We start from the raw sequence: 9,631 nt of genomic DNA, 5'->3' as shown, positions 1-9,631 counted from the left end.
TTTAATACTCAGACAAAAGAGATAAAATATTTTTCTAAAATATTACAAGAGTAGACACCATTGAGGGTGCAGGTTCTGGGAGATAGAGGAAGGGTTAGGCTGGATAGTAAGTAGGAGGGCTTCCTGCTTTAGGGAAGAATCCAGGCTAGTAGATGGGGAGGAGAGAATTCAGAGTTTATCTGACAGGTTATCTTCTGAGTGACCTCAGTTTCCAGGAAAGGGTGGTGTAGGAGACTGAGGGTGAGGAAAATGGAAATGATCATTTTCCATAATGTTGTGTTGTAAGTACACATTGTTAGCGGTTTATAAAACACTTATAAGCCTGCTTCTGTGTTCCTCCCAACAGTCCTGCGGACTGGGCAAGCCCCCGTGATTACATCCATTTTATTTATTTAAATTTATTTATTTTTATTTTATTTATTGTTGGCTGTGTTGGGTCTTCATTGCTGCACGCGGGCTTTCTCTAGTTGCCGCGAGCGGGGGCTACTCTTCGTTGAGGTGCGCGGGCTTCTCATTGTGGTGGCTTCTCTTGCTGTGGAGCACAGGCTCTAGGCGCTTGGGCTTCAGTAATTGTGGCACACGGGCTCAGTAGTTGTGGCTCATGGGCTCTACAGCGCAGGCTCAGTGGTTGTGCATGGGCTTAGTTGCTCCGTGGCATGTGGGATCTTCCCGGACCAGGGCTCAAACCCATGTCCCCTGCATTGGCAGGCAGATTCTTAACCACCGCGCCACCAGGGAAGTCCCTACAACCATTTTACAGATAAGGAAACAGATGCTCTCTGATTCCTGTTCAAGCACCCACTAAGGACCATTTTATGCCAAGCCTTGTGTCAGTTCTGGGTCCACAAATAAGTCATACTTCCTATCTGCCCTCAGGCAGCTCCTAGCAGAGAAAACAGTTAAGTACATGGACAATTAAAATCTAGTGTGTAAAAAAAAAAAAAAATCTAGTGTGTAAATACTATGAGAGATAAATTCAAGATGATGTAGGGGTGGACTTCCCTGGTGGTGCAGTGGTTAAGAACCCTCCTGCCAATGCAGGGGACATGGGTTTGAGGCCTCGTCCGGGAAGATCCCACATGCCACAGGGTAACTAAGCCCGTGCACCACAACTACTGAGCTTGTGCTCTAGAGCCCGTGAGCCACAACTACTGAGCCCGCATGCCACAACTACTGAGCCTGCGTGCCACAACTACTGAAGCCCACACGCCTAGAGCCTGTGCTCCGCAACAAGAGAAGTCACTGCATGAGAAGCCCACGCGCTGCAGCACAGAGTAGCTGCTGCTCGCTGCAACCAGAGAAAGCCGGTGCAAAGCAACGAAGACCCAACACAGCCAAAAATAAATTAATAAAAATAAATTAATTAAAAATAAAGATGACTTGGGGGTGAGTCTTTTTCTCCCAGTTTTGAAAAAATTATGCAAGTGATATATGTGTTAGAAATACAGATAAGAAAAAGAAAAAAATCAGTCACAGTCCTTCTGCCAAGACATAACCCCTACTTACACTTTGATATAATGCCTTTTAAACCTCGTTCTCTCTCTGAGACATACACACATGTACACACATAACACACACACAAACATTATGAAAAAATAAATGAAATCCTGCTATCATAGCATTCTATAATTTGTTCTTCCTCAGTATATTTTAAGTCAGTAAATACAAATCTAGATACAATTTTTGATGACTTTCTGGGTAGTATTCAACATGTGGATATATCAAAATTTATTCAACCTCTTACATTGTACATTTATTTCTAATATTTAATGACTATAAACAATGTTGTAAAGAACTTTTAAACCCATCTTGGTGCACTTTTCCAGTTATTATTTTATGATTAATTATCAGAGAAAATTGATCAATTTATTTTCCCACCTGTATCTCTAAACCTGGCTAACAGTGGACATTTTTATTTATTTATTTTTTTAATTTGATAGGTGGAAAATGGCATCCCGTGTAGTTTTGTTTGTATTTCAGATGACTAATTTTTTCATAATTACGGGCCATTTATATTTCTTCTCTTTTAATAGCCTGTTCCTTTTTGGGCTATTTTTATTTTGGAGTATTGGGGGTTTTTCTTATGGAAGCAGAAGAGCTCTTTACATATTGTTGATGATAATTCTTTGTCACAGAGTTGCAAAATCTTTTTTCCAGTTTTCTCTTGCCTTTAGATCATACTTTTTTTGAAGCTCATTTGGGAGAATAGTCATGATAGGAAGAACATTCCAAAAGGAAATAGTAATGAGAAATTTGCCCTCTTAGATATAAAATGTATTATAAAGCTACCATCCTTAAAGTATTGTGGAACTGGCACAGGAACACACAGAAAGGTCACTGGATACAACTCAGAAACAGATCCAAGAATATATGAGTTCGGTAGGTGATGGTGGTGTGTGGATAGCTGGCTATTACAAAAATTATATTCGATTTCTTTCCCACTCCAGAATTCAAATGAATTCCAGATGGATTAAAAATGTAAAAAAATCTTAAAAAAACAAAATTAATCCTCTTGTTGTGGGCAGTAACCAGGGGGAAAAAATGCGCTTTGCCTACCTAAAAAACCCCCAAAAAACATTTTGCAACAAATACCCGAAAGGAAGTGTGCGAGTTAACCACGTGGAGGTAAAGAGAGGCTCGGAAGGGCACTCCAGGCTCAGGGAACCCGTTCGTGCAAAGGTCTGGAGGCTGAAAGACGGCAGCATGCCCACTCCAAAGAACGGGTCAGAAATCGAACTTACGGAGCACAAAACGGATCCGGGGCTGAGTCCAGGTCCGCCCCCACAGGCCTTCTTAATTGTAAAATAGCACTTTTCCCATATATGGTACTTAATGTCTGTTCTGGTAGAATGACATGGGTCAGGGAAAACAGCTCGCGGGGCGGGGTGTCAGAAACCCGGACTTCCCCAGACTGCTCCCGCCTGGCCTCGCCCTGGGTCAGGCAATGTGCCAAAATCCCGGCCGGGAGGCCTCTGAGAGTCTAATCCTCCTGATTGGACTCTCTCTGTGTCAATCCTCCTCCTGGAACCTGGTTGTTTGTTGGGCCCGCCCTAGGGGGCGGGGCTCCCGCCTAGGAAGCGCGGGGGAAGGTGGAGAGGGTGGAGGTGGGGGCGAATGGGGAGAATGAATTCCCACCCCTCTGGCCCCATAGGCTCCGCCCTCCGCCTTCCCACAGGTCAATATGTCTGTCCATCATGACCAGAAGCGGGCTGGAGTGGGTGAGACAACTCGGGAGGCGGATTCGTCCCGCCAGGCTCCGCCCCGCAGCCGGCGCCCCGCTCGGAATGGGCCCGCGCGGAGAGGGCGGGGCGGGAAGGAGGCGAGGAGCAGAGCAGGGTGCGGTGAGGCGCGCATATCACCGCGGTTCCTGAGCAGGGTACCGAAGGCTGAGCGAGGCTGACCTCCTGCAGCTCCCGCCTCAGGCGCTCGTCCCATCCCGTAGTTGCCCGAGCGCTCGAGAAAGACCTCTCGGGAGAAGCAGCGCTTGTTCCCCGGGGCAGATCCAGGTTCAGGTGAGCGAGCCCCACCGGCGGGTCCCGCCCCAAGCAGGCGGGCGGCTACGGGACGCGCGGCGTCTGGGGCAAGCGGGCCGACGTGTGGTTCTTGGCCTCCGCGCAGCCGGCGACCGGCGCGGGCGGGCGCGAAAGCTGCGGGGCCGGTCCGGGGCACCGCATCCTTCGCTCCGGGAGGGTCTCCGGGACCTCTGCGCGGACGCTCCGGGAAGGCGCCGTTGGAAGCGAGGCCTCGTGGAGCAGAGGAAGGCTTCGGGGCCGAGCGCTCCCCGGAAACCCTCCGTTCCACCCGCCCCCTCCCGCTGGCGCACTCCGCCAGCCGGGCACCCGGGAGCCTCGACCTCCCCCTGCTGTCGGGGCAGGCGCCCCGCCCTCGCCTCGCCCAGTGCCCAAGTTGGGCAAACTTTTTAACCCCTTCTGGGGAGCCTCTGTCCCTTGGACCCAGCCGCACGGGTGAGGGGTAAGGTGGGAGGCTCGGGGCGGGGGTTCCTTTGGAAGTTGCCGGGCGTTTTCGAAACGGAGGTAACGGGTAGGCGGGGACCGTTTGGCAACTGTCAGGGCGTCCTCCTGAGTCAGAATCGGACAATCCTGCTGCAGACATTGCGCTCTGCTGTTTCACCCCTCCGCTCCAGACTTCCTCATTCGGCCGGCTGCGATCGGCTGGGCGGAGGAGGGGAACCGGGAGAGGTGCGGGTGGGTGCATGGGAAGGGGTACCCGGCGGAGACCGCGGCTCGAGGCAGGAAAGACTCCCCTCCTCCCCCACAGATCCTCATCCGTTGACTTTTGACTTCTGCTCCCCGGGAGAGGAAGGCCCGCACCAATGTCCGCGGGCCCGGCGCGCACCTGATTCCAGCGCACCTGCGGGCCGCCCCAGCAGGGCGGGGGCGGGGAGAGCTGGGCCCTGCTCCTCTAGGATCCGGCCTGGGCTATTGCATCGTTCCCGTTTGGGCCAGATCCGGGGTTTTCTACTTACCTCCCACCCCCACCCCGCCCCATTTGTCCCTGTGCAGGGTCCTCACCCCATGCTATCCTCGGGCCACGCCGAGGGCGGGACTGCATCCCCCCCATCGCATGCCTCCCGAGAACCCCGGTGTCTCAAACAGGCCAAGTACCCTCCTGGACCAGGTTGTCGGCTGTCTTGAGGCGGGGGCAGGGCGAGCGCCGGGGCTGCTGTCTGCGGCCCCACCCAGCCGGTGTGGGGAGAAGGTTCCCGGGAAGTCCCAGGTCCTAGGGACCGGCGGTTCTCTCCGCTGGGCACTTGAGAGGCCCAGTCTCTTCTCGGTTCAGTGCACCCTTTCCTGGGTTTAACAGGATCGCAAAGTAACGAGTAACTGTCGAAGGGGAAGAGCCTTAGCGCCTTCCTGCAACACTGTGGCCATTTCTGACTATCTGAGCCTGTAACCTCACCGGGTGCTTTATTCCCTTTTTGGTAGGGAGGGAGGCTGCCTTAAGGCCTATTTAGACAGTCGCTTGATTAATATTAGTCAATCTACGTACAAGGCTGCTAGGGGTGGGGGGAGGGTACACAGATGTGTAACTGAGCAAATATTTAACTGGCTTCTCTGTGCCAGGGACTCTGCCAGGTGGTAGGGGGGTGAGGTTGAGCAAGACCTGGCCCCTGCCCTGGGGCATCTAGGGGAGAGCTGAAACAAATCTGCAGATGACTCTAATGTGAGGCAGAGATGACAGAGACCCTAGAAGGGTGCTGTGAGTCATGGGGATTGGGAGAAGGGAGCCAGCCTATCCGTGGGGGAACCCAGAGGCCTCTGCCCAGGGGCACTTGACAGTCCTCAGGGGGAAATAGTGGCCCAGTGACTGAAATACAAAAGCAGCCTGTGATGAGTGTCCCAAGCAGGCCGCAGACAAAGGACTCGAGGAATTCTGAGAGGGGGCCACTACTGTCTGGGATGAGGAGGGAAGCCGCCCCCAGGAAGGAGGACGTTGCAGGTTTGGCAAACCAGGCAAGCATTCAGTGTCGGGAAAGTGAGGGCTCATTTAGTGGATAATTGAGGGGTAATTAAAAACATCAAGAGATTGCTCCATGTAATTTGAGAGCCGCTGTGCCCCCAGATGGCTGCAGGGTGACACTGAAAAGCTCTACTCTTCACATTCAGCCAGTCCCGGCAGTGCCCGTGGGCAGATCCAGGTGCTGGGATTGGCAGGCTCTGTTTGGGGAAGGGCAGCCCAAGAGGTGCATTCTGTGGGGCTCCTAGTCTGAAGGGCATATGAGGGTAGAGGAAAGAGAGGGGCAGGGCTTTCTGGTTTTTATTTTTTATTTATTTTTATTTATTTATTTTTTTGTGGTACGCGGGCCTCTCACCGTTGTGGCCTCTCCCGCAGCGGAGCACAGGCTCCGGACGCGCAGGCTCAGCGACCATGGCTCACGGGCCCAGCCACTCCGCGGTATGTGGGATCTTCCCGGACCGGGGCACGAACCCGTTTCCCCTGCATCGGCAGGCGGACCCCCAACCACTGCGCCACCAGGGAAGCCCTATTTTTTATTTTTAAACTTTTTAACCTAAGGGGTTGGAGATGGGACAACTTCCCTCTTACAGGATGAAGGACGCATGTTAATCACAGCCTGCCTCTTGCCCGTTTTTGCTCCAGAAAAAAACAAAACAAGGATCTGTTGAGGGCTTTTTAAAGGGAGAAAAGCGCACTCAAAAATGCTGCATTGTTGTGTTGCCTGGTGGAGGGTATTGCTAGAAGCCAGGCTAGCTGTGCTTTCTTCACTTCCTCTTCCAGCTAATCCTTCCATAAAGTACTTAAGACAGCCCTTACCAGCTTGACATCTTTATTTCAAAAGGAGAGGAGGGCTTGGCTGTTGTTTTCCTGTGAGCCTGGCCCTACCCTTCTCTTGGAGGGGGAGAAAGAGAAACCCAAGGCAAAGGGAAAAAAGAAAAAAAAAAAATCCGTGCCTTGACAGCTTCCTCCCAAGCATCATGTTCCAAAAATATTTAGAATAACAAAATCTGTGTGTCTTCTTAATTAAACAAACGTCCTAATTTGCTGAGCATAATACAGCATCTCTGCCCGCAGGGGCAGGAAGTGCATTTTCCCTTTGTGCAGCCTCAGAGAGTCACTGCCTCTCGGCTTTAACCCTTGGTGTGCTGAGCCCCTGGGCTTAAGCCCTCTGGTGACAATGGCGTGGAACCCCGGCTGCCCCCTGGGAAGCGGTGAGCCTGTGACTTATGGAATCCCGTTCTTGAGAGCTGGGAAGAGTGGGGTCGTGAGCTTTGGCACTAGGCAGAGTTCAGCTCCCGACGCTGCCACTTTATGACTGTAGGCAAGTCATGTCACCTCCCTGAGCCTCAGTGTCCTCATCTGTAATATGGGAATCATGGTGCTTCTCCTGCAGGGTTAGATGTAAGAACTAAAAGAAATAAAGGATATAAAGGGCCTGATATATAGTGACTATGTACGTTTTAAACTTAACTCCTGGGGTGTCCGGTGAGGAAACGGGAGGCGGGGTAGATGGATTTCCCGGCTTTTAGCGCAGTGCTGTTTGTACTTCTAAAAATGGTGCGCTTGTGTGTGTGCAGTGCTCATTGACCACAAAGCCCGAGTGGTGAAAACACAGGTGCTTCCGGGTCCCATCTGCTGATGCTTTTGGATGCTCTTCGTGATGAGCTTGTGCTCACTAGCCTTGTTGCAGGGCCCTGGCCCAGGCAGAAGGTACACAAACTCACTGCGATTTTAGTTCTCAAACACGGTTTCCGTGATCTAGGAGAGAGCCAAGGGGTGACATGGAAAGGGCACTGGACTTAGTGTCTGGAGGCCTGGCTTCTGGCTCTGGCTCCGGTTGGGGGAACATTTGATTTTGGTAGGAGGTGCCGTATCGCTCCGTAAAGGCATCATACCAGTTTATGTGTCCACCAATTATACCTGAAACATGCACTTTAATTTCTCCAAGATTAATTTTAATTTCTCCAAGATGCCCCAGTTTCTTAGACACTCTCATGCCCTGTTGGTGGGAGTCTAAGTTGTAACAACTCTCTTTTGAGGAGGTAGTTTGGCAATATCTGTCAAAGCATTGTCTTTCTGACTGATTTCTAGGAACTCACCCGGCAGATAAACTCAAACGTGCAAAAGGAAATGTCCGAGGACATTCTTTGCAGCATCGTCATAGAAAAAGACAGGAAACAAGCTAACTGTCCATTAAGAGGGTCAAATAAATCATGGCACAGCTGTACAGTGGGAATCCTTGCAGCCCTTGAAAAAATGAGGCTGACCTATAGGTACCGATAGGCCATGCTCTTCAAGATACATTGTAAGTGGATAAAACTAGAAGCAAAGTAGGATACGTGTTGCTCCCCTTTGGGTGAAACAGGGTATGTCGCCTGGGCTCTATGCACGGAAAGCTACAGAAACCCGGGTAATAGTGGTTGTCTCTAGATAGGGCCCAGGAAGCCGGAGTCCGGGGTGAGCATTACTTTTTTCACTAAATGCCTTTTCACATGCGTTGCCCTTAAATAGTCAAAAATTCAAAATTTTCTTAGTTTTATTATCTATACAAATAAGTGGTAGGCTGGCCAGTCTCAGAGGTCTCCGCTTTAAAATGCATTTTGCTCAGGATTCCAGATTGCACACTGAGTGCCTATTGTATGCAGGGAGGGAGGAAGGGTCTTAAAAAGGGCTGAATTGCTCTGTGGTTGGACCATTTTCGGGCCTGTTTTCTTCTCCATGATGTCATATTATCACCAGAGTAACCCCTTTAGACAAATGTCTACTCTGATCCACTCCCTCGTGTTCTAGAAGATGGTAGATGATTGCTTTTTCTCTGCAGTATGAGAAAAGGAAGCCTGCAAGATGTGTCTGGAAAGTATTTCAGGATGCCCCTTTGCCAGCTTTCCCACAATCCCCCTGGCTCCAAACGGTCCTCTTGTCCTTGCCTGGGGAGACCACCCTGACCAGAAGACCAGACCTTTATTCTCTTGGGTCCTCCTCATTTGGAAACTTGGGGTCATTGCAACCCACCCCGTCTCCGGTTGTCCCTCACACATCTGGCCTGTGGTTTTTATGTATTAATAACATTGGAAAAGCCCAAATTCTTGAGAAGATGTGATCAGAGGGGTGTTCTGAATTGGAGGGCCCCGATCCCCCTCTCAAGGAGGACTGCCTTAGTCTTGCATGATGTGGGCCCCGGAGAAGACGTAGGCTCTGCTCACCAGCGAGTTGGTGCTTTCAGCTGGTGGAAGACCCCTTCAGGGTCTCGGGCAGGGCTGTGTCCCTCCCAGGCAGCCTGTAGGCCTCCTGGAAAGTGGCGTGAGTCACACAGGAGCACCCAGAATGAGCCTGCGTCTATAATGGGCCTGCCAGCCCGTGGGCGGGCGGTTTGAAGTCTGGATGCCAGCCTGTATCTGCCCCCTCTGCCCGCACCTGCCCCTCAGGCTTTGAGGGGCACCAGATATTTGGGGAGCTGCCCCCTTGCATCTGATGCGGGTCTCTTTAAAAAGTAACTGAGGCAGGCAGGCTGCTGTTGGACTTTCTCAGGCCCCCATTCTGCCGACTGGTTTCTCCAGCCTGAGGTGATTCAGCACCCAGGATGGGACACAGCACACCCGGGCCTGGGCAGGTGGGCCCAGAGAAGGCCCCTGGCCGACCTTTGGCTGAGGGCGAGGCCGTGTAGGGAGTTTCTCCGCAGCCTGACTCTCAGGTTCTCACCGCGGTGTCTTCAGCAGCTGTCTTCGTCTCTAGCCTGGGTGCGGAAGCCTCCCGCTGTGGCTGGAGGGAACCTTGCAGGGCCTTCTGGAAGTTGCCACTGAAGGGTATGGCTTCCTGCCTGGGCAGGTTGGGCTGTGGCCTGCAGGGAAGTCGAAGGTGCAACCGACCTTCCCCCTGCCTGCAGGTCACTTCCTTGGGGCCTCTCAGAGGTCCTTGGTCCTTATGGTCCTTACCGTGTTGCCCAGAGGACCAGGGGTCCTCCAGGGGAGGTCCCTCTCTCACCTCCATGGACGTTATTTTAGGAACTTCCATCTCAGGTTTTCTTTTCCTTTCATTTAACTCTCATCCTGAATGATGTCCCGCTTAAAAGGAAAGTCAGCAGCGACAGGACAGTCCTCCCTACTGAATTTGCTCAGGATTATAGAATGTCTGAGCTGGAAGGGGTCTTAGGGAT

The 9,631-nt window shown here is 51.8% G+C and overlaps 1 protein-coding gene across 1 annotated transcript in view; it reads left to right on the top strand.

Annotated features, from left to right (window-relative positions):
* The first annotated feature begins 3,315 nt into the window (after positions 1 to 3,315).
* Positions 3,316 to 9,631, top strand: part of MYH9 (myosin heavy chain 9) — a 91,859-nt gene continuing 85,543 nt past the window's right edge. Inside the window, exon 1 of the mRNA XM_082849444.1 lies at positions 3,316 to 3,512. The gene's annotated coding sequence lies outside the window, so the exon portion shown is untranslated. The remainder of the gene's footprint in view (positions 3,513 to 9,631) is intronic.

Source organism: Leucopleurus acutus (genome assembly GCF_964270905.1).
Source record: "Leucopleurus acutus genome assembly, chromosome: 11".
In the NCBI taxonomy this organism is placed as follows: Eukaryota; Metazoa; Chordata; class Mammalia; order Artiodactyla; family Delphinidae; genus Leucopleurus; species Leucopleurus acutus.
Note: the sequence above shows the minus strand (reverse complement) of the source record. Positions and strands in the feature narration are given on the sequence as shown.